The sequence below is a fragment of the Nomascus leucogenys genome, chromosome 4, assembly GCF_006542625.1.
Source record: "Nomascus leucogenys isolate Asia chromosome 4, Asia_NLE_v1, whole genome shotgun sequence".
Classification (NCBI taxonomy): domain Eukaryota; kingdom Metazoa; phylum Chordata; class Mammalia; order Primates; family Hylobatidae; genus Nomascus; species Nomascus leucogenys.
The window spans coordinates 55,580,462-55,607,065 of NC_044384.1; the positions used below are offsets into that span (position 1 = coordinate 55,580,462).

The 26,604-nt window shown below is 40.6% G+C and overlaps 1 protein-coding gene across 4 annotated transcripts in view; it reads left to right on the forward strand.

The window, feature by feature from the left end:
* The window catches only part of OSBPL1A (oxysterol binding protein like 1A), a 239,526-nt gene that overhangs the window by 123,653 nt on the left and 89,269 nt on the right, over positions 1–26,604 (forward strand). The window contains exon 1 of one of the 4 annotated variants that reach the window (XM_030810633.1): positions 4,706–5,315. The exons of 2 other annotated variants lie outside the window; for them this stretch is intronic. The gene's annotated coding sequence lies outside the window, so the exon portion shown is untranslated. Of the gene's footprint in view, positions 1–4,705; positions 5,316–8,269; positions 8,321–26,604 lie in introns of those variants that run through there. One more of the 4 variants, XM_030810634.1, reaches the window with a different exon arrangement.

Sequence of the window (26,604 nt, forward strand, 5' to 3'; positions counted from 1 at the left end):
CTCTATGAGAATCTTGGGGGTTTACAGTGTGTGCAGGCCTTCATGTCTTCTATTTCTGTGGTACGTGGGTGTTTTTTGCTTATTTGAGGATGTACTGATATGACCTACATAATCGAGGTTTTCATAGGAGCTATAAATAAATGAGGCATTATTGTAGAAAGATTTTATTTGTAAATAAAACTGCTATGGCCTAGTGGCTCATGCCTGTAATCCCAGCACTTTGGGAGGCTGAGTAGGGGGTGGATCACCTGAGGTCAGGAGTTTGAGACCAGCCTGGCTAACATGGTGAAACTCCGTTTCTACTAAAAATACAAAAAATTAGCCAGATGTGGTGGCACGCGCCTGTAATCCCAGCTACTGGGGAGGCTGAGGCAGAATAATCCGTTGAACCTGGGAGGCGGAGGTTGCAGTGAGCCGAGAGTGGGCCATTGCACTCCAGCTTGGGCAACAAGAGCAAAACTCTGTCTCAAAAAAACAAAAAACAAACAAAAAAACTGCTTATGCTGTTGAGAAAATGGCAATATATAAAATACTTCGTAAAGTTTGTGGTTGATCTACTGAAGAAAAACCTAGATGCTGTTTTTAGGGTAGTTTTCTTGGAAACAGTATAACAGAATGTGAGTGCTGGGTGTTTTCTTAGCCTGGTCTGAGAGTTCCATTCAAAATTCCCAAAACTGGTTTCTGGAATTATATTTGTTTCTGTAGTTTTCCTTGCCAGAGGATGCCCTCATCATTTTGTGTACTATCGAGCTTCCTTGATGTTAGTCACACCAATTTTTCCAAGGTAAGAACTGCCCATTTATAGTATAAGCTCACTTATCAAGTGTTTTATACATATTTCATGTTAAATTTCCTGACTGCTGAAAAGCCGTGACCCAACTGTATGACTGCAATGAGAGTGGTGCCGGCCAGACATGGTGGCTCATGCCTGTAATCCCAGCACTTTGGGAGGCTGAGGCGGGTGGATCACCTCACGTTAGGAGTTTGAAACCAATCTGAGCAACATGGTGAAACCTCAGCTCTACTAAAAATACAAAAAATTAGCCGGGTATGGTGGCAGGCACCTGTAATCCCAGCTACTCGGGAGGCTGAGGCAGGAGAATCACTTGAACCCAGGAGGCAGAGATTGCAGTGAGCGAGATCGCACTCTTGCCCTCCAGCCTGAGCCACGGAGCAAGACTCCGTCTCAAGAAAAAAAGAAAAGAGAGAGTGGGACTAATTTTGTGGTATAATGGAAAGATTCAGATGCTACATTGGAACCGTCTGAAGGGTTAGAATTCTGTACTGCTTCTTTGGACCAGACACGGGTATCTTTGAAGAGAAATCATGTGTTCATGTGGACTTACAGCTCTACAAAGTCATGATCTCTTCCATTCATTCCATTTCCTGTGCTGTCGGGCAGTCCTGTAGTCATTTTGTGACCCTGATATCTTTTGTTCCCTAATGTTCTTAACAGCTCTTTTGGGCCTGCACCCGCCTCTGGCCCTCTGTCTCTGTAGTCCCCTCAGATCTCCTTCCACTCTGAGCAGAATTCTTTTGTTAAACATGAGGCAGTCACTGTATATGGCTCCACTCCCTACCACTCTTCACTCCAGTTTTTATCTGCATCTGCTCTTATCCTTTCTTCAAGCCTTTTACTGGAGGCATCTGTCTCCTTCCATTCTGCTTCTCTGGGGACCTTGCTTCAAAAAATAGCTCCTCTCTTTGGAATTCTCTACCCCCTTATTTATAGCTTTTGTCTATCTCCCTGTATCCTTTTCCAATTCCATTTTTGAAAATGTGATACTTTCTGTTTCTACTTCTTAATTTTCAGCAAGTCCACCGAAACTGTTCTTGCCAGTATTTCCTTATTGCTAAATCAAAGGACATTTAAAAATTGTCTTGCTTGTCATCTGAAGGGCCTGGCATGTGACTACTTCCTGTTTTTTGGAATTGCGCTGTGGCTTCCACAGTGCCGCCTCTTTTGGCTTCTCCTTCCTTTGTAGCAGCTCCCTCTCAGTCACCTTCTTTTTTTTTTTCTTTTGAGATGGAGTCTTACCCTGTTGCCCAGGCTGGAGTGCAGTGGTGCCATCTTGGCTCACTGCAACCTCAGCCTCCTGGGTTCAAGCGATTCTCCTGCCTCAGCCTCCTGAGTAGCTGGGATTACAGGTGCATGACACCACACCCAGCTAATTTTTTGTATTTTAGTAGAGATGGGGTTTCACTATGTTAACCAGGCTGGTCTCAAACTTCTGAACTGAAGTGATACACTCGCCTCAGCCTCCCAAAGTGCTGTGATTATAGGCGTCAGCCACCATGCCTGGCCTCAGCCACCTTCTAAAGCATTTTTTTTCATCTGCCTATGTATTAAGTATTAGTATTCCCTAGGTTTCTGTGAGTGACTTCTCACTCCTCATATTCTCCCTGGATGATGTCACCCACTCCTTTAACTAGAATTCCCTGAGGACTCAGATGTTTCCACCTCAGACTTCTCCTGAGTTCTGATCTAGTATATCCAGCTGTCTTTTGAACATTTACATATGCTTATATCAGAAGCATTTCAAAACCTACGTGTCTCAAACTGAGTTATCCATTCAACTCATAGACTTGCCACCCATTCAGTAATTCAGGCCAGGATCACGGGAACTGGCTTTGGTTCATCCTCCTTCTTCCTCCCTGTCTTTAATCAAATCCTGTCAATTTTTTTTTTTTTTTTTTTTTTTTTTTTTTTTGAGAAGGAGTCTTGCTCTGTTGCCCAGGCTGGAGTGCAGTGGCACAATCTTGGCTCACCGCAACCTCTGCCTCCTGGGTTCCAGCAATTCTCCTGCCTCAGCCTCCCAAGTAGCTGGGATTACAGGCACACACCACCACACCCGGCTAATTTTTGTATTTTTAGTAGAAATGGGGTTTTACCATGTTGGCCAGTCTGGTCTAGAACTCCTGACCTCAAGTGATCTGCCTGCCTCGGCCTCTCAATGTGCTGGGATTAAAGATGTGAGCCACTGCGCCTGGTTCAATTTGATTTTTTTAATATCTTGGTTGCCTATCTCCCTTTACTCTGTCTTGCCGGACTCCAGCATACAGTTCCCCATTGCTGTTCTGTGAGATAAATTCTCAAGGTTGCTCTGCTGGATGACTGTAACCATTTCCTCATCCAGGCTCCACCCTTCAAAACTAGGTGAGGTGTCCCTGCTGCTCCATGAGTTCCTGGCTGTCATAGCATTTATCACATTGTATCATTATATATTCACAAACTGGAGCTCCCTAAGGAAGCAACTGTATCTTAGTTATTTTTGTAGCATGGTACTTGGCATGTGGTAGATGGTGAATAAATATTTGAATGAATGAATAATGAATGTACAAAGGAAAAAATTCAGGCTTTGGGATCAGACCAATCTGGATCTAAATTCTGCTACCTCGACCTTGAACAAATGAATATATGTTTAGGAATTCTGTTTCCACATCTGAAATTGAGCGCATATGTGTGTTATTTTATGTGAGGTGCTTCAGTACAGTACCTGGCACATTTAGGGGCCATGTAGATTGCCTTTTAAAACAAGAAGGTAATTTGTTGTTCATTGTTTTGCTACCTAGCACTACTTTTGTAAACTGAATTCATTCTCTAATTTTCAGGGCCTAGGGAGAGATTCTGTAGCAGGGACTCCTCTTTCCATACGTGATTTTTCCAAATACAGTAACAGTTATTATTTCGAGTGAAAAAAGTAAAAGAAATAAACTGACTTTTCAAAGATGCCATGAGGCTGGGGATGGTGGCTCACACCTGTAATCCCAGCACTTTGGGAGGCCGGGGCAGGTGAATCACTTGATGCCAGGAGTTGGAGATCAGCATGACCAACATAGCAAAACCCTGTCTCTACTAAAAATACAAAAAATTAGCTGGGCGTGGTGGTGCAGGCCTGTAATCCCAGCTACTCAGGAAGCTGAGGCACGAGAATCACTTGAACCCAGGAGGTGGAGGTTGCAGTAAGCTGAGATTGTACCACTACACTCCAGCCTGGGTGACAGAGCAAGACTCTGTCTCCAAATAAATAAATAAATAAATAAAATAAAAATGAAAACAAAGATGCCATGAAACCTCACTGACATTCATTCCCAATTTTCCCAGCATGGCCTGGAATGGTCTTTAACACACTCTAGCTCTCTAGTGCAATTACAGCTACCACCGATTACAATGGGACTTAAAGTACGTAGGATCTTGTGAAAGAAATATTTAATTTTGTTCATTTTTATTCTGAACTCACTAAAGTATGAGGACAGATTTAAACGTTTTAGTAAGGTGAAAGGTTTGAAACATGTTGAAACAAAAAGATTTTTTTCCCTCCATCAGAGTGTTACAGTTAACCATAAATTTCATTAACCTGAACATCCCACTTAAGTGTGGTATTTGGGTGGTGGGTTTTCCTGTCCTCGGAACCTTTGCCCTTCAAGCCTGGCTGGAATAATTTTACCTAAGTAGGTTTCACGGTAGTAGGATTAATACCGTTGTTTTCCTTGTTGCTCAGTGTCCCAACTAGGGTATAAACAATAAATATGTGAAGACTGCCTTTCAGTCTTGGTTTTGCAACCGTAAACGCGAACGCTTCAGCATAAGCCTGAGTAAGTGACAGGCAGGACTGGAGAGAAGATTCCTTTGCTTTCCTGAGTTTCCCGAGGGGCGGGCTGGTAAAAAAAAAAAAAAAGAAAAAGAAAAAAAAAGTTGTCAGGGCCGGTGTTTCCAGGAGAGGGCCAAGCGCACAGCAGCTCTAGGACCTCGCAGGCGCCTCGGCGCGGCGCTCACGCAGAGCCCAAGGAGCAGTCCCCGACCTCTCCTCGGAGGGCCGTGCAGGCTTCCCCGGCGGTCCCTACCTGCGCCTCCGCCCGCCAGCGGCGCTGGGGAAGGGGAGGAGTGGCCCGGACGCGGCCCGCCGCGCGAAGGGAGCCGCCCGCCGCAGGCCTTGCCGCCGTCCGCCCGCGCTCTCCCCGCGAGCCCCAGAGGGCGGGTCTGCGGCCGAGCCATCGGCGGCTGAGGGGCAGTGCAGACCTCTGCGGTCCGGGCGGGCGCGGCGCGGGAGTCCTGGGCCGCTGGCGGGCAACGCCTCTGCCGGACCTCGCTGGGGAAGGCGGGCGCTGCTGCCCGGCCGGAGCCAGGGGCAGACTGCGCGAAGGTGACTTAGGGAGACCTTGCGGGCCGCCCTGGGTTGCGCCTCCCGGATCGGCTCGGCTCGGCTCGACTCGACTGGAGGGGAGGAGGAGCAGCAGGCCGGGCGCATTCGCGCTGGAGCTTGCAAGGAGCGCAGGGTGGAGCGCGCCTGCCGGGGTCCTCGGATCTGGCCCAGGTAGGTGGGTGTATTTGCAGCTCGGTGTATTTGCAGCTCAGTGGCTTTGCGGGGCAGCCTGGGGCCACGGAGGACGCCGGGGGAGGGAGCGGGGAGGGCGGCCAGACTTGATCCAGGGATGAGAGTAGATCCAAGAATAGTTGGACGTGTGTGCAGAGTGGGGTGCAGCCGCGGGTGCATGGGGAGGGGCGCACCAGCCGGGAGACCCTGCTCTCTTCCCAGTGCGGGTCTCCCTGCCGTGGGGTTCCTGCAGGAAGAGCCTAAGGGGAAAAAGCCCGTGGACTGATGTGTTTCTCAGTTGAATATTGGTATTAGGTCAAGAAGGGCTGGAGTGGGAGGAGTAAGACAGTGAAAGACATTATTGTCCTAAATAACCTTCCAAGTTAGTGATTTTTCGCATGGCTGTGCTCCGGCTGACATTGAGATGAACTTACCATCCGCTGCTTAGAGGCCGCTGAAATTCCAAGAATACGAGAAGTGCATGAGCGGATTAAGGAGAGAAAGGGAAATTCTATTTGTGTTGGGGAATGGGGAGGTGGCTTTTTACTTTAATGTTTTGATTAAGGGTTTTTGATTACTCATAGGCTTTCTTTGTAGCCTAAACCAGCGGGGAATCACGTTTCCTAGCATTCAGAGCATGTGGCTAGTTGTTTTGTGCTTTCTGTTGTGCTGGATTTTTCTGGGTTTGGAGAGGGTGGTAAGGAGAGGAAGACTCCAGAGAAGAGCTTAGTACAGCTTTTCTGAGTTATTAAGGCTATTAAAATTTTCTTAATTTTAATTAGGTTCAAAGACTGAATTAAGGCATTGCTTAGCAGGAATCTTTTTCGAGAGAGAAAAATGCTTGAAATGTGTGTTGGTGGAATAATGTGTAGGCTGGAAAACGGGGTGGGGTGGGGGGTGTCTAAATGTAAACTTGCTTTCCATTTTGAGGACACACCGAAGTTAATCTCTCCAAATCAAATTTGATTTTTAGTCCCTAAGCTGATGTCTTTGGCAAGGTAACTCAATTTCTGTTTAGTGGATATTTAATCTGAGCATAACTACCAGGGAGCTATTTCAGCCTCTGTCCCAGTGCTACTTTTGCCAGACTGGAGTTTTAAAGGAACTTGTATCAGCCTGAATATAGTTGCTGGACTCCAGTCTCCCCTCTTTAGAAACCCTTTAAAGGTTAAATTTAGGAGATTGTATTGACAGTGAAAGTGACCCATACAATTTCTTTGCCCCCAGTTGTGAGCCCTGCATAATGGGGGGGGAGTAAAAGAGCCTGTTAGGTTTTCCATATTAAAGCAAAAGTCTTACTGATATTCAAGGTAGTTTATAAATAGTTTGAGCATGTTTAAATATTGTGCATAACTGAGAAAATAATTATGCAACATCATAATCTAAGCTCCATGTACAGTTTTTGACATTTATCATTTACATTCTTTATAAAAAGGTTGGCTAAACTTACTACTTCTGGCATTCAAATATATGACTGTTTATCAGCTTTCTGAGAATTATAAGAAATATTTTAATTCTTCTAAAAATAGAAATTTAGAATTGTTATTCAGTCCACATTATTCAACATATATTCCTAAAATTTTCAGTTTATTTTATATATAGTCCAGAGATATAGCTACAAATTAATTTTGGAAGCAGCTAAGACATAAGTTATAAATAAAATGAAGTTTATGTAAACTGAAGCTGGATTTCATTGTGATAACTTTTGGGGAATTTTTGAACAAAATACATAAGGTTTTAATTAGCATGGTGTGTGTGTGTGTGTGTGTGTGTGTGTGTGTGTTAGGCTTGTGCTTGATGTGACTCAAGATCTATCCTGATAAGTTTTTGTATCTCACGATGGTACCAAGACTATAATCTGCATGTGACTGTGTTTGTCTTATTCCATACCATATTCCCAATATAGAATGCAGTGCCTGGCTTGTACTCTGATGAATTTTGCATGAGTTATATAGGCAGACATAATTTTCATTTTAACTTCAGAGTCTTAGGGGTGTAACCCCTATACATTTTTATAATGGTCCATTGAGGATTTGATGTCTGTTACTTTCTGTGACTTTTTTTTGAGTCATTTGATAAATATTTATAGATTGTTTACCTTATAAGAGACTGCTAGACCAGTCTGTCTTCATAAAACTAGATGACTAAAATCTGTGTAGTCATCTGACTTATATGGGCATCAGGTGACTAAATAAATTCTTACAGAAGGTGCAACATACCCAGAAGCAACAGAAGAGGGTAAATTTTAGCAAATCGTTAAGACTGGAATGGAAGGGAAAGAATAAAGAGAAAGTCCAGTCTAAAAGATAGAAGCAGGGTCCTTTTGAAGTACTTTGTAAAGTATGCTTATAGAGTTCGAAACTTATCTTGGGCAGTTAGAGTCACTGAAAGATTTTAATCAGATTTAATGAGACTTGCTCCTTATGAGAAGGATTAGAGAGGAGCACAGGCCTGCAAACAGGACGACCAGGTGCAGGAACTTAAGAGAGATAATCAGGGACTGAACCAAGTTAGTGACTGTGGAGAAGGAAAGGGGGATGCAGAGCAGAGATGCTTCAGAAACAAACGACATGAATAGGAGCTGGTACTGCAGGGAATGTGGGGAATGAAGGTGGAGCCATAGGTGACACCCAGGTTTATGGCACAAGTCACACTGTATAGAGGTGATTAAGGTAGGGAATTGTGGGAATGTGGAAAGATGAGTTGCCTTTTGGACATGCTATTGTATTCAAGTAAGATTGTCCTTAGGTGTCTGATAAAAAATTTGGGAATCATTAGCATTGGGAGTCACCTAAGTCAACATGGTAATTGAGGTCAACGGAATGAATAATATCACCTAGGAGAAGATGCTTGAGCAAGTTTGAAATCAAAAGATTGAATACTGACACTTAAAAGACAAGTGAAAGAAAGGGAGCCAGTGGAGATGACTGAGAAAAGGCAGCTGGAGATGCAGGAGGAACTCTAGAACAGGGGAGATCAAGGGAGACAAGCTACCCAGACTACAGGTAAGAACTGAAGCATGTCCATTGTATTTGGTAGCCAGGTGGTCATTGGAATCTTTTTTCTTCTTTATTTTTTCTAAAAAACAAGAAACCACAAAAACGGGGTACATGTACGGAACATGCAGATTTGTTACATAGGTATATGTGTGCCTTGGTGGTTGGTCATTGAAATCTTTGATGACGGAAGTTTTCGAAGCTTCATATAGGGCCACGTGTGGTGGCTCACACCTGTAATCCCAGCACTTTGGGAGGCTGAAGCAGGTGGATCCCCTGAGCTCAGGAATTTGAGGCCAGCCTCGGCAGCATAGTGAAACCCTGTCTCTCCCAAAAAAATATAAAAAATTAGCTGGGTGTGGTGGTGTGCACCTGTGGTCCCACCTACTTGGGAGGCTGAGGTAGGAGGATCACTTGGGCCTGGGAAGGGGAGGTTGCAGTGAGCTGAGATTGCACCACTGCATTCCAACGTGGGTGACAGAGTGAGACCCTGTCTCAAAAATGAAAAATAAAAAACAAAGGAAGCTTGACATAAGCCACATTGCAGCATGCAAAGGAGTAAATGTGAGGGAGGTGAGGAAAGAAATGATGAAGATAGATTTTGTAGACGTTCATAATCTGTGGATGATTGTAATTTTATTCCTTTTTTTTCAATTCTTATACCTTTCATTTCTTTTTGTAATTCTTCATTTACTGGCTAGGGCCTTCAGGACAATGTTGTATAGAAGCTGAGATGGTAGGAATTCATGTTCATCCCTGATTAAAAAAAAAAAAAAAAGGCATACCTCTAACTTCTAATGATTCACTGTTAAGAATGATATATAACAAATACCATTTACCAGATTTAAAGAGTTTCCTTTCATATATTGTTGAAATTTTTTTTTTATCATTAAAGGGTGTTGAGTTTTATCAGATGTTCTTTGGTGTCTTATTAAAAGGGTTGTATGGTTTTTTAAATTTGCTAAGCTGGTAAATGTTATATTTGGACTTTCCGGCGCCAAGCCAGCCATCCTTGTGTACTTGGAATAATCCTAATTTGGTTATGATGTATTATCTTTAACATTCTTCTCAATTTGGTTTCCTTTGGATTTTAGTATCTATTTTAGTATGTATGTTTATAAGTAAGATTGACTTGTAATTTTCTTTTTTTGTTCTGTCCTCATCAGGGTTTAATATCAGGGTTATACTGACCTCATAAAGTGAGTTTAGGAGTATTCCCTCTTTTGCTGTTTTGTGTAAAGTTGAAATGATCTGTTCCTTGAAAATTCAGAACTTTCTTATAAAACCACCTTATCTTTGTGAAGTTTTTTTTAAACTACTAACTACGTATATTTAATGTTTCTAGGATTATTTTAGTTTTCTACTTCTTTTTGGGTCTGTTTTGACAAGTTATATATTTTTAGGAATTCTTTTAAGTTTTGAAATGTATTATAAAGGTATTTATAATTTTCTTTCTTTTTTTTAACTTAGGTTGGATCTGTAATTATATATCTTTCCAAAACTTTTTCCATTTTCTTTTTTCTAATACTGACTTGGATATCGCCAAAGAAATTTCTTTTCAAATGAATCTCAGTCCCTCCCTATAAGTCTCATTAAAGCTTTTTTTGATTACTTTTCAAAGAACGGTCTTTAGTTTCTTATCTATTGCATCTTTTTAAAAATTACATATCTGTATCAGCTTTTTGAGTTTTATTTTTTTCTTTAGAACATTTATTATGCTCTGTCTTTTGAACCTGGATAATTCAAAATTTTTCTTTTCCAGATTTCTAGTTGTATATTTCGTAGTTCTAGTATTTTGTCATTTCGTGAATGTATCACTGTTAGCTTTAGCCGTTGGTTTATTTTTTAGACTCTTAATATTGTATTTTTGTAGACTCCATCTTTCCAGCTGAAGACTGCTTATGAATGGAGTCTGGGTACTATCCCCCTAACATTTAAAACACCTAAAATGTACAGAAGGTTTGGACGACTTCCAAGTTTTTTCTCTGAGCCACCTCGTCCTGTTTCCACTGCTTGGCATTTCTGTTTCTTTTCCTCACCTGCTGCTCACCTTCTTCCTCTTTTTCCTTCATTACTTTCTTTTCTATTCTTGAGTGGTAGAAGAATGACCGTCATTCCCTTGTTTCCTTTTCCATCTTTTTTCTTTCTCCCTTGTTTTCTCTCTCCTACACTTTGAGAATTTTTCCATCTGCTCAATGTATTCATCTCCCCCTTTCCTTCTTCTCAGAACCTTGGCCCCAACACCAAAGAGGAAAAAGCCAGGATAACCTGTGTCTGGTTTTCTTTAGATGCTCAAAGGTTCACCATTGTTTACCCCGTGATCTGTGTTATTCTTTATGCAGACCAGCTGAAGACAGAGTCAGGGAGAATGTGGGGAAAGCCAGGGAAGAAGACATAAATGATAGAACTCAAACCTGCTATTATGTGGGGTCCCCAGGCATAGGTTTCAGTAACAGGGACCCTTTTCTTGCTCTTCGACTCTGGGCAACTTACTGCAAGGCTGACGTTCTTTTATGTAACACAGAGTCGTTAACACAGACTTTCTCTATATCACAGGTTGCTGTGACATTCAGATGCAATAAGGGGAAACCCATCAGTTTCCATGTTTTCTTCTCACGAAAATATCTTAAAAGGAACTTGTGCACAATTCAGGGAGAGAAACGGAGCAAAACTGGTTTGTGGCATGGTGTGTTGGATGAGAGAAACCCCGATGGGAAGCAGCAGGTGGTGATGGGAATAACAAGAAGCACAGTGGTTGTGCTCAGTGGTCAAGAGAGATGCAGGGGAGATGTCTTTCCCCTGGGAGAGGGGAGCTCGTAACCGCCCAGGCTGCAGACATGGACACACTGTTACACACAGTGGCAGGGGAGATGCTATGCTCCAGTGACAACATGCTACGTGCTATGCTCTGGTGACATCACCTGTTCTTTTGCCTAATTATTTGCTACATTCAGGACACTGGGCCTTTTTGAGTTTACTTGAGAAATCAGCCCTCACTTATAATAATGTTTCTGTGAGGGAGATTTTTGTTGTTGTTTTTCTGGGTTCTGAACAGCTGGATTAGAAATTATTTGTGAGCATAATTCTTAGTAAATTTCTTTTACTTTTTCTTTTTTTTTTCAAGATGGCGTATCACTCTGTCGCCCAGGCTAGAGTGCAGTGACATGATCTCTGCTCACTGAAACCGCCACCTCCCGGGTTCAAGCGATTCTCCTGCCTCAGCCTCCCAAGTAGCTGGGATTACAGGCACATGCCACCATGGCTGGTTAATTTTTGTATTTTTAGTAGAGATGGGGTTTCGCCATGTTGGCCAGGCTGGTGACGAACTCCTGACCTCAGGCGATCCACCTGCCTCAACTTCCCAAAGTGCTGGGATTACAGGGGTGAGCCACTGTGCCTAGCCAAAGTTTCTTACTTGTGTTAGAAATTATTTAATTTTGAATATTTTATTTATTTGTGGTATTTGCATTAAGGACTAGTTATTTAAAATCCCAGAATCACAGAATCGGTATTAGATTGTAGAGCATCTGGTCTGATGGTCTTCAGAGGTTTTATTGGCAGTGGAGGCAGGATGTGGATGCCAGTATATAAGACTGATGAAAGTAAAAGCACCCGTTCATCCACTGTGGTACCTCCATAGAACAGTTTGAAAGTGATCTATTCTTTATTTTACAGAGGAGGCTAGGGCCAGGAGGAGAGTGCCATTTACTTGCCCAAGCATATGTAACTAGGAGAAGGCAAAACTTAGAACTGAATCCAGCATCCTGCCTCCAAATTTAATGCCAAAGAACAGCCCAACTATATCATACATGCCTAGAATTAGGAAAAGTCATTAGACAGCCCAAGCGGATGTGGCCATCTATATAAGCTACTTTCTCAATTGGACCAAAGGATGCCACATTTAGAAATAAGATAAGCAGATGGCCAAGAGTTTTGAAATGTCTTCTGATTTTGCACAGAATACCTGTGTTCCAGGTTCTTTTTTTTTTTTTTTTTTTTTTTTTGAGACGGAGTCTTGCTCTGTCCCCCAGGCTGGAGTGCAGTGGCGCAATCTCGGCTCACTGCAAGCTCCGCCTCCCGGGGTTCACGCCATTCTCCTGCCTCAGCCTCCCGAGTAGCTGGGACTACAGGCGCCCGCCAACACGCCCGGCTAATTTTTTGTATTTTTAGTAGAGACGAGGTTTCACCGTGTTAGCCAGGATGGTCTCGATCTCCAGACCTCGTGATCCGCCCGCCTCGGCCTCCCAAAGTGCTGGGATTACAGGCTTGAGCCACCGCGCCCGGCCTGTTCCAGGTTCTTAACAGGAAATTGCTGTCCATCTTTTTGTGAAGATTTTGCTTGGTAGAAGTCGCATTTTGGGAAAATATAGTAGTAGTCTATTTCCTAAGATTCCTTATCTTAACGTTAAACTGGACTGTCAGAATGCTATAGCCTGGACTATATTTTCTTGGTTTTTCAGAAAAATGGCCCTCACTGAATTGTAAGTTGGAGTTATACCCTCAATTTTTGTTGAAGGGCATTTCAAAAAATATTAGCCTTAATGACATGATTATTTTGCCCTCTAATACTCTTATTCCCCTTTATATAATCCTAGATGAGAAATTAGAGCTAAGGGCAAAGAGGGAGTTTCTTTTCTCCAAGGAACAGTTGGTGGTTTTTTTTTCATGGTGGACAATTAAAAGAGCATAATTGATTGTATTTCTCTTTCTATTTTGGCCTTAAGAGAATTCAAAGCCTGATTTGTGGTTCATCCACAGTTTCTGTGTAGGCTTCCTCACTGGTAGGTCCTGCATCAATCCCTGTTGGGAACTGTACTGTATTTTCATAGTCTCACAGTTTGGCAATCACTAGATTACAACATTCTCTTGTGAATTAATTGAATATGGTTGTGCCCCAGGGTGCATTCACGTATGCTGATTACATTTTGGGTTTATTTTTCTGCAAGTAGTATTAAGTAAATAGTTGTTAAAATGTTAGGAATAGGCCGGACGCGGTGGCTCACGCCTGTAATCCCAGCACTTTGGGAGGCGGAGGTGGGCTTGAGGTCAGGAGTTCGAGACCAGCCTGGCCAACATGGTGAAATTTTTTTGCTACTAAAAATACAAAAAAATTAGCCGGGTGCAGTGACGCGTGCCTGTAATTCCAGCTACTTAGGAGGCTGAGGCAGGAGAATCGCTTGAACCCGGGAGGCGGAGGTTGCAGTGAGCCGAGATCGTGCCACTGCACTCCAGCCTGGTCGACAGAGTGCGACTCCGTTTCAAAAAAAGTGTTGGGAATATATTTTTACCTTATGCTATGGTTTTATTTTATGTCAAGAATATAGACATTTTGATAGTGACTTTCTTGTAGATAATGTCAAGGACCCAAGTAAAAATACATGGCAAATATTGCAATCGGAGTGTTTTGGGGTTTTGTTGGTGTGTTAATGTGAGTCATCCTAACTATATATTTTAGTCCAATATTTGGAGGAAAAAGTTTTATTTTTTCTGTTTTTGGTAAAATATATGTATGATTTACCATCTTTACCATTTTTAAGCGTGTTGTTCAGTGGCAAACCTCACAAGATTGTGGGTGGGGAGGATCATATGAGCTAGTACACCACATACTTAGCACAGCACCTGGTGTAAAGTAAACATACATACTGACAAAACTTGGGAAGCACTGCTTTAACATATTTGCAGTGTTTTCTTCGATAGACATATAACCTCCTAAGTTGTGATTCCAGCACATTTAAATTTTTTACCTCGGTTTGAGAACCATGAAAACACTTGTCAAAACAGAATAAAATATCAAAATTCTAAAAAAGCAAAGTGATTGTCTTTCTGGGCTTAACAATGTTTACCATATACAGAAAGCTATTTTCAGAGACAGAGCTGAAGGCATGTAAAAAGCGGAGCTGGAAATCACGGAATAAATGTACAGTGGAATAGTCCTTTGTAAAAAGGAAAGAACTGCTTATAGTTGCAACAACATGGGTGAATCTAAAGAACATTATACTAGTAAAAAAAACTAGATACAAAAGAGTACACATACTGCATGATTCCATTTATTTGAAGTTCAAAAACAGACAAACCTAAACCATGGTTATTGAAGTCAGAGCAGTGGTTGCCTGGGTAGGGGGTGGAGAGAAGGGGGAGAGTGACCGTGAAAGGGGTACATAGGGGAGAGTGACCGTGAAAGGGGCACGTGAGAACTTGGGGAGGAGAGGTAATGGGAATGTCCGATATCTTGATGGTGGTGCTAGTTACATGGCGTATATATTTGTAAAAGCTTACTGAATCATACACTTAAAATAAAGGTATTGTATGTAATTCAAATAAAGTTTATTTAAACAATTAGTTGCTATGGTGTTACTTCTGTTACATATAACTGTTTCTAGCTATTTTCATCAGCAAAACTATCAATTGCAGAGCCCCTGAATAACTTCTGAAAACAAGATTTGTTTAGATTATGATTAAACTTCCCTGCTTTTAAAAATGATTATTTACCTCTGGTGGCGTATCTCAAAAAAAAACTATTTATTTTGAGGATATGTAAAATACACAAATCTGTGGCTAGTGATTATGTAAGAGTAAGCTATTTTTAGGTCGAAGCTTTGCAACCATGATGAGACAAGAGTGTGCTTAAATTCTCAGATTGGGCTCCCATACCAGACATCTGAGAAAGTCATATGTTCTGCAGTATTTAAGAGGACCTTGCAAACATCGTTTTGCATCTGATGCATTGCCAATCTGATGCAAAATTTGATGGTGCAAATATCACTTCCTAAGTAGGCATATTTTAAAATATTTTGCTAATTATAGAATTATGAGATATATATGGAAGATATACAGGAGTATACAGAATGCTATTTTAGAGCTTATAGAGAAGAATATGAAAACCAGGTCCCGGCAACCACCAGCAGGATTTTGGTGTGCCTTAGCTTATTCATATGGGTGTGCAAACACAAATACAATGCACATTGCTGTTTAATACTTTACATCATTTTCAGTAATATCAGAGTGAGTATTTTTCTTTGAAAAACACCTATTCTTTGAAAACATTTTTTTTATTTTTTGAGACAAAGTCTTGCTCTGTCGCCCAGGCTGGAGTGCAGTGGCATGATCTCGGCTCACTGCAGAGGTCTCAGCTCACTGCAGCCTTAACTTCCCTGGGTCAGATGATCATCCCAACTCAGCCTTCCTCATAGCTGGGACCACAGGCATGCGCCACCACACCCGGCTCATTTTTGTATTTTTTGTAGAGATGGGGTTTTGCCCTGTTGCCCAAGCTGGTCTCAAACTCCTGGGCTCAAGTAATCTGCCCATCTCAGCCTCCCAGAGTGCTGGGATTACGGGTGTGAGCCATCGTGTCCAGCCCAAAAATGGTTTTAAGGCTGCACATGAAATGTATTATTGTTTTAACTTCCATTGTCAATATATGAGTGGTTTTTTTACTATGCCCTTCCTATTGCTAAATGCTATCATTTTTATAGCTTTATTGACGTATAATTGATGTACAATAAACTCCACGTATTTAAACTGTTATTGAATGAGTTTTGACATGTGCTTGCACTAGTGAAACTGTCACCACAGTCGAGATAAGGAATACTTCTATTCCTTCCAAAAGTTCCTTACTGCCTCTTTGTAATACCCCTTATTCTTTCTTCCACCCCCGTCCACAGGCAAGTATTGATCAGCTTTTTATCACTAGACATTGGCAGGAATTTTCTAAAATTTTATAGTAATGGAATCATATCGTATGCACTTTTGGGAGTGGGTTCTGGCTTCTTTAACTCAGCATAGTTATTTTGAGGTTCATCCATGTTGTTGAATGTATCAATAGTTAACTCCTTTTTATTGCTAAATAATATTCCATTTTGTGGCTGTACCACAGTTTATCCATTCACGTGTTGATGGATATTTAGGTTGTTTCCAGTTTAGGGATATTATAAATAAAGCTATGAATATTTGTATATACAAGTATTTGTGTGGACATAAGCTTTTATTTTTCTTATGTAAATATCTAGTAGAATGGCCAGGTCATATGATGAATGCATGTTTGTCTTTTTTTTTTTTTTTTTTTTTGAGTTCTTTTAAACTTTGGGGGAAAATGCGATAGAATTCACATAACATAAAATTCACTCTTTTGAGCATACGATTCAGTGGCATTAATACATTCACAGTGTGCAGTTATCACCTCTGTCTTATTCCAAAACATTTTCATCATTCGAAAAGGAACCCTGTACCCATTAAATACTCCTTGTCTGTCTGGTACCCCATCCCCAGTCCCTGAAAACCACAAATCTGCTTCTTCTCTATGGATTTGCCTGTCTTGAACATTTCATGTAAATGGAATTATACAATATGTGAGCTTCTGTGTCTGGCTTTCTCCCTTAGCCTAATGTTTTTTGAGGTTCATGCGCATTGTAGCATGTATAAGCACTTTGCCTTTGATGGCTAAGAAGTGTGGTATGTAAATATCACATTGTACATCCATTTATGGGCATTTGGGCTGTTTCTACCTTTTGGCTGTTGCAAATAGTAATGCTGTGAATGTTTTTGCAAGTATTTGAGCATTTGTATTCAATTCCTTTGGGTATATACCTAAGAGTAGGATTCCTGGGTTATATGGTGGTTCTATGTTTAACATTTTAAAGAACCACCATACTGTTTTCCACAGTGGCTGACATTTTACATTCCCATCAGCAATATGCAAAGTTCCACTTTCCCCACATTCTTGTGAACACTTATTTTCTTTTTAAAAAATTATAGCCATTCTAGTAGGTGTGAAGTGGTATCTCATTGTGATTATGATTTGCATTCACCTGTTGAACTCATCTTTTCATGTGCTTACTGGCTGTCTTTTTTGGAGAAATGTCTGAGTCCTTTACCCATTTTTTAATTGGATTGTTTGTCATCTTATTGCCCAGCGTAGAGTTCTTTACGTAATTGTGTATATATGCTAGATACTAGACCCTTGTTAGATATATGATTTGCAAATACTTCCTTCCATTTCTTAGATTGTCTTTTTACTTTGTTGATAGTGTTCCTTTATGCATCAAAGTTTTAAATTTTTGTTGTTTGTGCTTTTGGTGTATTTTTTTTTTAACTAAGCTGAAATTTCTCTAAATTACTTTTTATCCAAAAGCCATATCCGAATAGTCCGTGGTGCTTTATAAAAGCATTACATGTATCAGTGTATTACCATCTAGCAAAAAACCCCAAACCAATAACATTAGCCTAAATTAGAGATTTATATTTCTTTCACTGTAAAGAAAATGAGAGGCGGGCAGTTTGGGCCTGTATGGCAGTTTCAGGTGTTAGGGGCTGTTCCTACTGTCAGATTTTCGTCAGCAGGAAGGAGGACGGGGCAGAAAAAGGGGCATACCCTTCCCTTTAATTAGATCTACTATCCTCTGCACAATATTTCCATTCTTCTTGGCCAGAACTTAGTCATTTGTCTATAGCTGACAGATAGATGGAGAAATAATGGTCTTTTAGCTGGAGGGCAAAAGGTAAAACTTGGGGCTCTTACTAATGACAAAGGGGAGAAATAGCTATTGGGAGAAATTAGCAGTCTCTGTCACAAGGCACAGGCCTTGTTCATTCTTGGAAATCCTGATTAAGTAGAGCACGTTCCAGGGACCATTCCAGGTACTAGGATACAATTGTGCACAAATATTTAATACGGAGTTAAAAAGATGTCATTTTAGGCCAGGCGCAGTGGCTCTCGCCTGTAATCCCAGCACTTTGGGAGGTTGAGGCGGGCGGATCACAAGGTCAGGAGATCGAGACCATGGTGAAGCCCCGTCTCTACTAAAAATACAAAAAATTAGCCGGGCTCAGTGGCGGGTGCCTGTAGTCCCACTACTCGGGAGGCTGAGGCAGGAGAATGGCGTGAACCCGGGAGTTGGAGCTTGGAGTGAGCCGAGATTGCGCCACTGCACTCCAGCCTAGCGACAGAGCGAGACTCCGTCTCAAAAAAAAAAAAAAAAAAAAAAGATGTAATTTTAAAAATAGGCTTTAAAAAATTACAGAATTTTAGCAAGTAGGTTGATTTAGATTTTTACCATTTTTATATGGTTTACATTGATTTATTGTATTACATTAAAATATATTGGCAATATATTTAATGTCTACCACTATGAGGCAATTTAGCATTCTGTTCTTTTTTCATTTTTAATTTTTGTGAGTACATAGGTGTATATAAGGGGTACGTGAGATATTTTAATGCAGGCATACAATGCGTAATAATCACATGGAAAATGGGATAGCCATTCCCTCAAGCATTTATCCTTTGTGTTACAAACAATCCAATTATAAAGTGTGCAATTAAATTATTTTGACTATAGTCACCCTGTTGTGCTATCAAATATCAGGTATTATTCATTCTTTCTATTTTTTTCTTTTGTATCCATTAACCATCTCCACATTCCCCCCACCCTGCCCCACTACCCTTCTCAACCTCTGGTAACCAGCCTTCTCATCTCTATCTCCATGTGTTCAATTGTTTTGATTTGTAATTCCCACAAATAAGTGAGAACGTGCAATGTTTGTCTTTCTGTGCCTGGCTTATTTCACTTAACATAATGACAATGTCCAGTTCCATCCATGTTGTTGCAAATGATAGGATCTTGTTCTTTTTTTTATGGCTGAGTAGTACTCCATTGTGCATAAGTACCACATTTTCTTTATCCATCTGTTGATGGACACGTTAGGTTGCTTCCAAATCTTGGCTATTGTGAACAGTGCCATAGCAAACACTGGAGTGCAGATATCTCTTCTGTATACTGCTTTTCCTTTTTTTGGGAATATACCTAGCAGTGGGATTGCTGGGTCGTATGGGGCAGCTTTATGTTTAGTTTTTTGAGAAACCTCCAAACTGTTCTTCCTAGTGGTTGTACTAATTTACATTCTCACCAACAGTGTTCCCCTTTCTCCACATCCTCGCCAGCATTTGTTACTGCCTGTCTTTTGGAGATAAGCCATTTTAACTGGGATGAGATGATACCTCATCATAGTTTGATTTGCATTTCTCTAATCAGTGATATGGAGCACCTTTTCATATGCCTGTTTTCCGTTTGTATGTCTTCTTTTGAGAAATATCTGCTCAAATCTTTGACTCATGTTTTAATAGCATTATTAGATTTTTTTCCTGTAGAGTTGTTTGAGCTCCTTATATATTCTGGATATTCATCCCTTGTCAGATGGGTAGTTTGCAAATATTTTTTATAATTTTGTGGGTTGTCTCTTCATTTTGTTGATTGTATCCTTTGCTGTGCAGAAGCTTTTTAACTTGATGTGTTTCCATTTGTCCATTTTTCTTTGGTTGTCTGTGCTTTTGGGGTATTACTAAGAAATCTTCGCCCAGACCAATGTCCTGGAGAGTTTCTCCAGTGTTTCCTTGTAGTAGTTTCATAGTCTGAGGTCTTAGATTTAAGTCCTTAATCCATCTTGATTTGATTTTTGTATGTGGCAAGAGATAGGGGTCTAGTTTCTTTCTTTTGCATATGGATATCCAGTTTTTCCAGTACCACTTATTGAAGAGACTGTCTTTTCTCCAATATATGTTCTTGGTACCTTTGCTGAAAATTAGTTCAGTGTGAGTGTGAGGATGTGTTTCTGGGTTCTCTATTCCATTCCATTGGTCTATGTGTCTGTTTTTATGCCAGTACCATGCTGTTTTGGTTACTGTAGCTCTGCACTATTAATTTGAAGTCAGGTAATGTGATTCCTCCGGTTTAGTTCTTTTTGCTCGGGATACTTTTGGCTATTTTGGGTCCTCTGTGGTTCCACATAAATTCTAAAATTGTTTTTTTCTATTTCTGTGAAGAATGTCATTGGCATTTTGATAGGGATAGCATTGAATCTGTAGATTGCTTTGAATAGTATGGACATTTTAACAGTACTCATTTTCCCAGTCCATGAACATGGAATATCTTTCCTTTTTTTTTTTGCATCCTCTTCAGTTTCTTTCATCAGCGTTTTATAGTTTTCACCATGGAGATCTTTCACTTCTTTGGTTAACTTAATTCCTAGGTATTTAATTTTATGTGTGGCTATTGTAAATGGGATTGCTTTTTAAGTTTCTTTTTCAGATATTCACTTTTGGCATGTAGAAATGCTACTGATTTTTGTATGTTGATCTTGTATCCTGCAACTTTACTGAATTTGTTTATCAGCTCTAATAGTTTTTTGGTGTAGTCTCCAGGTTTTTCCAAATAAAAGTTCATATCATCTGCAAACAAGGATAATTTGACTTCTTCCTTTCCAATTTGGATACCCTTTATTTCTTTCTATTATCTGATTGCTCTAGCTAGGACTAACAGTACTATGTTGTATAATAGTTGTGAATGTGAACATTTGTTGTGTTCCACATCTTAAAGGAAAGTCTTTCAGTTTTTCCTCATTTAGAATGACACTAGCTGTGGGTCTGTCATGGCTTTTATTATGTTGAGGTGTGTTCCTTCTATACCCAGTTTTTTGAGGGTTTTTTGTCATAAAGGGATGTTGAATTTTATCAAATACATTTTCAGCATCAGTTGAAATGGTCATATGGTTTTTTCATCAGTTCTGTTGATATGATGTATGACACTGATTGATTTGCATATGCTGCACTATCCCTGGGATAAATCTCACTTGTTTATGATGAATGATCTTTTTAACATATTGTTGAATTCAGTTTGCTAGTATTTTGTCAAGGATTTATGCATCAGTATTCATCAGAGAATGAATATTGGCCTGTAGTTTTCTGTTTGTGATGTGTCTTTGGTTTTGATATCAACATGTGGATTCAAAAATCTGAGACAGGTCTCAGTTAATTTAGAAAGTTTTACCAGGCATGGTAGCTCATGCCTGTAATCTCAGCACTTTGGGAGGCTGAGGCGGGCGGATCACTTGAGGCTAGGAGTTCGAGACCAGCCTGGCCAACATGGCAAAACCCCGTCTCTACTAAAAATACAGAAATCAGCCAGATGTGGTGGTGCATGCCTGTAATCCCAACTACTTGGGGGGCTGAGGCAGGAGAATCACTTGAACCCAACTACTTGGGGCGTTGGGGAATCACTCCCAACTACTTGGGAGGTAGAAGTTGCAGTGAGCAGAGAGCGCACCACTGCACTCCAGCCTGGGCGACAGCAAGACTCCATCTCAAAAAAAAAAAATTTAGAAAGTTTATTTTGCCAAATTTGAGGACGCGCACCCATGACACAGCCTCAGGAAGTTCTGACAACATGTGCCTGAAGGTGGTCAGAGCACAGTTTGGTTTTATACATTTTAGGGAGACTTGAGACATCAATCAACGTATGTAAGATGAACATTGGTTCAGTCTGGAAAGGTGGGAAGACTGGAAGGAGGGAAGAGGCTTCCGGGTCATAGGTAGATAAGAGACAAATGGTTTCATTTTTTTGAGTTTGTGATTAACCTCTCCAAAGTAGATAATCAATTATGCATTTATCTTAGTGAGGACAGGGGACACTTTGAATAGAGTGGGAGGCAGGCTGGCCCTAAGCAGTTCCCATCTTGACTTTTCCCCTTAGTTTAGTAATTTGGGGGCCCCAAGATTTATTTTCCTTTCACGGCTGTAATGCAATGAGTTTGGAAGTATTCTCTTCTCTATTTTATGGAATGGTTTGAGTACAATTGATATTAGTTCTCCTTTAAATGTTTGGTAGAATTCAGCAGTGAAGCCTTGAGGTCCCAGGCTTTTCTTTACTGGGAGACTTTTTGTTATGGCCTCAATCTCGATACTTGTTATTGATCTATTCAGGTTTTCAATTTCTTCATGGTTCAATCTTGGTGTAGGTTGTATGTGTCTAAGAATTTATCCATTTCCTCTAGATTTTCCAATTTATTGGCACATAGTTGCTCATAGTAGCCACTAATGATCCTTTGGATTTCTGTGGTATCCGTTGTAATGTTTCCATTTTCATCCCTGATTTTATTTATTTAGGTTTTCTCCCTTTTTTTCTTCATTAGTCTGGCCAAAGGTTTGTCAATTTTGTTTGTCTTTTCAAAAAGCCATCTTTTTGTTTCATTGATCTTTTGTATTTTCCTCACTTAAGTTTCATTTATTTCTGCTCTGATCTTTATTATTTCTTCTGTTGATTTATTCTACTGATTTATTATTTCTTCAACTGATTTGTTTTGCTCTTGCTTTTCTAGTTCTTTAAGATGAATCGTTAGGTTATTTGTTTGAAGTTTTCCTTTTTTTTGATGTAGGCACTTAGAGCTGTAAATTTCTCTCTTTAGTACTGCTTTTGCCATATCTCATAGGTTTTGGTGTGTTGTGTTTCTCTTATCATTTGTTTCAAGAAATTTTTCAATTTCTTAATTTCCTCATTGACCCACTGGTCATTCAGGAGCATATTGTTTAATTTCCATGTTTATATAGTTTCCAAAATTCCTCGTGTCATTGATTTCTACTTTTATTCCATTGTGATCAGAAGATACTTGATATTATTCTTTTTTTGAATGCTTTAAGACTTGTTTTGTGGCCTAACATATGGTCTATCTTTGAGAATGATACATGTACTGAGGAAAAGAATGTGTATTCTGTAGCCATTGGATGAAATGTTTGGTAAATATCTATTAGGTCTGTTTGTTTTGTAGTGCAGATTAAGTCTAATGTTTCTTTGCTGATTTTCTGTCTGGAGGATCTGTCCAATGCTGAAAATGGGATGTTGCGACCTCCAGCAATTATTGTATTGAGGTCTGTCTCTCTCTTTAGCTCTAATAATATTTGATTTATATATCTGGTGCTCCAGCATTGGGTGCATATATATTTACAATAGAAACTGCCTTTGCAAAATTATAACTGAGGAAATTATGACAGTAAAATAAGACCTAACCAACTCCATCTTACTTCTAACATTTAAGCTGTGCTTGTTCATTCCTGGGCATAGGTCAGACTAACTTTGGGAAGGAATTCAGCTCATGGCTTGATTCTGAAACAAAACTGACAACAGCCTTTTCCCAAAAAGATCCCCTTTTTGCCCTGGGGCCAGTCTGCCCTTGCAAGACTAACAAATTAGCTACAAGATTAGAAATTACAGTTTAGGGGTCATGCAGCCTCTGGCTCCAAGAGTCTGAACCTCCCCAAATTCCTCCTGGGGATAACATCATCATTGTAAAACCTAAGATCAGTGCTTGAGATATTTTGTAGACCCTACGTTGGATGGATCAGCTGACACCAAGGAGACTAGTAATCCGGCTCAACCAGTTCTGCCATCCCACCCAGGAAAAGACAGCAAGAAAACCTCACTTGAACCCACTATGATTCCATCTTAAACCTGACCAATCAGCACTCCCCACTTCCCAAGCTCTTACCAGCCAAATTATCCTTAAAATCTCTGATCTCCAAATGCTAGAGAGACTGATTTGAGTAATAATAAAACTCTGGTCTCCCACACAGCCAGCTCTGTGTGAATTACTCTTTCTCCATTGCAGTTCCCCTGTTTTGATAAGTTGGTTCTGTCTAGGCAGCAGGCAAGGTGAGCCCATTGGGCGGTTACACAATTATTACATCCTGCTGCTGGATTTACCTCTTTATCATTATATAATGGCCTTCTTTGTCTCTTCTTACAGTTTGTCTTGAAATCTGTTTTGTCTGATATAATTATAGCTACTCTTGCTCTTTTTTGGTTTCCATTGACATGGAAATGTCTTTTTCTATCCCTTCGTTTTCAGTCTATGTGTACCTTTATAGGTGAAATGCATTTCCTGTAGGCACCAGATTGTGGGGTCTTGTTTTTTTCATCCATTCAGCCCCGCCCATGTCTTTTCATTGGAGAGTTTAGTCCATTTACATTCAATGTTATTATTGATAAGTAGGGACTTACTCCTGTCATTTTGTTACTTGTTTTCTAATTGTTTTGCAGCCTTCTCTTCCTTCTTTCTTTCCTTCCTGTCTTCCTTTTAGTGAAGGTGCTTTTCTCTGGTGGTATGATTTAATTTCTTGCTTTTTATTTTTTGTGTATTGTATGTTTTTCTATTTGAGGCTACTGTGAGGCTTGCAAATACTGTCTTATAACCCATTATTTTAAACTGATGACAACGCTGATTGCATAAACAAACACGCAAAAAGAAAACTAATAAAAACTCTACACTTTTAACTTCATTCTCCCGGCTTTTTACCTTTTTTTGTTCCTTTTTATGTCTTATAATGTCTATGTCTTGACCAGTTGTTGTTATTATTTTTGATTGGTTCATCATTTAGCCTTTCTAGCTAGGTGTAGTTTAACCACCACAATTATAATGTTATGATATTCCGTGTTTTTCTGTGTGCTTACTATTACCAGCAAGCTTTGTACCTTCAGATGACTTTTTATTGCTTGTTAATGTCCTTTTTCAGATTAAAGACCTCCTCTCAGCATTTCTTGTAGGACACGTCTGGTGTTGATGAAATCCCTCAGCATTTTTTTTTTTTTTTCTGGGAAGGACTTTATTTCTCCTTCATGTTTTAAGGATATTTTTTGCAAGATATACTATTCTAGGGTAAGAGTTTTTTTCCTTCAGCACTTTAAATATATCACACCACTCTCTTCTGGCCGGTAAGATTTCCACTGAAAAGCCTGCTGCCGGACGTATTGGAGCTCCCCTGAATGTTATTTGTTTCTTTTCTCTTGCTGCTTTTGGGATTCTTTCTTTATCCTTCACCTTTGGGAGTTTGATTCTTAGATGCCATGAGGTCGTCTTCTTTGGGTTAAATCTGCTTGGTGTCCTATAAACTTCTTGTACTTGAATGTTGATCTCTTTCTTAAGGTTTGGGAAGTTCTCTGATATTATCCATTTGCATAAACTTTCTACCCCTCTTTCTCTACCTCCTCTTTAGGGCCAGTAACGCTGAGATTTTCCCTTTTGAGGCTGTTTCCTAGATCTTGTAGGCATGCTTCATCATTTTTTATTCTTTTTTGTCTCCTCTGACTATATTTTTAAGTAGCCTGTCTTCAGGCTCACTAATTCTTTCTTCTACTTGTTCCATTCTGCTGTTAAGTGACTCTGATGCATTTCTCAGTATGTGAGTTGCATTTTTCAACTCTAGAATTTCTGCTTGATTCTTTTTAATTATTTCGATCTCTTGGTTAAATTTATCTGATAGACTTCTGAATTCCTTCTCTGTGTTATTTTGAATATTTTGAGTTTCCTCAAAATGACTATTTTGAATTTACTTTCTGAAATGTCACATGTCCCTCTTTCTCCAGGATCGGTCCCTGCTGCCTTAGTTAGTTCATTTGGTGAAGTCATGTTTTCCTGGATGACCTTGATGCTTGCCGATGTTCTTTGGTGTCTGGGCATTGAAGAGTTAGGTATTTATTGTAGTTTTCACAGTCTAGGCTTGTACGTGCCTGTCCTTCTTGAGAAGGCTTTCCAGGTATTCGAAGGAACTTGGGTCCCAAGCCCAGTAATGATGTGGTTTCTCCATACTTGTAGAGGTACTGCCTTGGTGGTCTTGGATAAGATCTGGAAGAATTGTCTGGGTTACCAGGCGGAGACTCTTGTTCTTTTTCCTTATTTTCTCCCAAACAAATAGAGTCTCTCTCTCTCTTTGCTCAGCCACCTGGAACTGGGGGTATGGTGATGCAAACACCCGTGTGGCCACCACCACTAAAACTGTTCTAGGTTAGACCTGAAGCCAGCACCACAATGGGTCTTAAGGACCACTGTAACCACGACCTGTCTACCACCTATGGTCACTCGGGACCTCAGGGATCTACGTAGTCACCAGGCAAAGCCAGCCAGGTTTTGTTCTTCCTTTCAGGGCAACAAGTTTCCCCAGGCCCCAAATAGGTCCAGAGATGTTTTCTGGGAGCCGGGGATTGGAATCAAAAACCTTAGAAATTTGCCTGATGTCCTATTCTACTGTGGCTAAGCTGACACTCAAACCCCAATATAAAGTCCTTCTCACTCTTCCCTCCCCTTTCCACAGGCACAGGAGCCTCTCCCTGTGAGCACCACTACCACTGGCCCATGGGAGAGCTCTACCAGGCCACTGCTAATGTTCACTTAAAGGCCAAGGGCTCTTTCATTAGCTTATGGTGAATGCTGCTAGGCCTGGGACTCAACCTTCAGGGCATTGGGCTCCCCTCTGGCCCAGGGCAGGTCCAGAAGTGTTGTCCATGAGCCTAGTCCAGGACTCCGTGACACCAAGAGCCTGCTCGTTGCTCTATCTCACTGTGGCCAAGCTGGTACCTAAGGTGCAAGACAAAGTCCCTTTACCTTTCCCTCTGCTTTTTTCAGAGAGGAGTCTTTGACCATAGCCACCACAGCTGGTAATGTGTTGGGTATCACCTGAAGCCAGCAAGTCTCCGAGG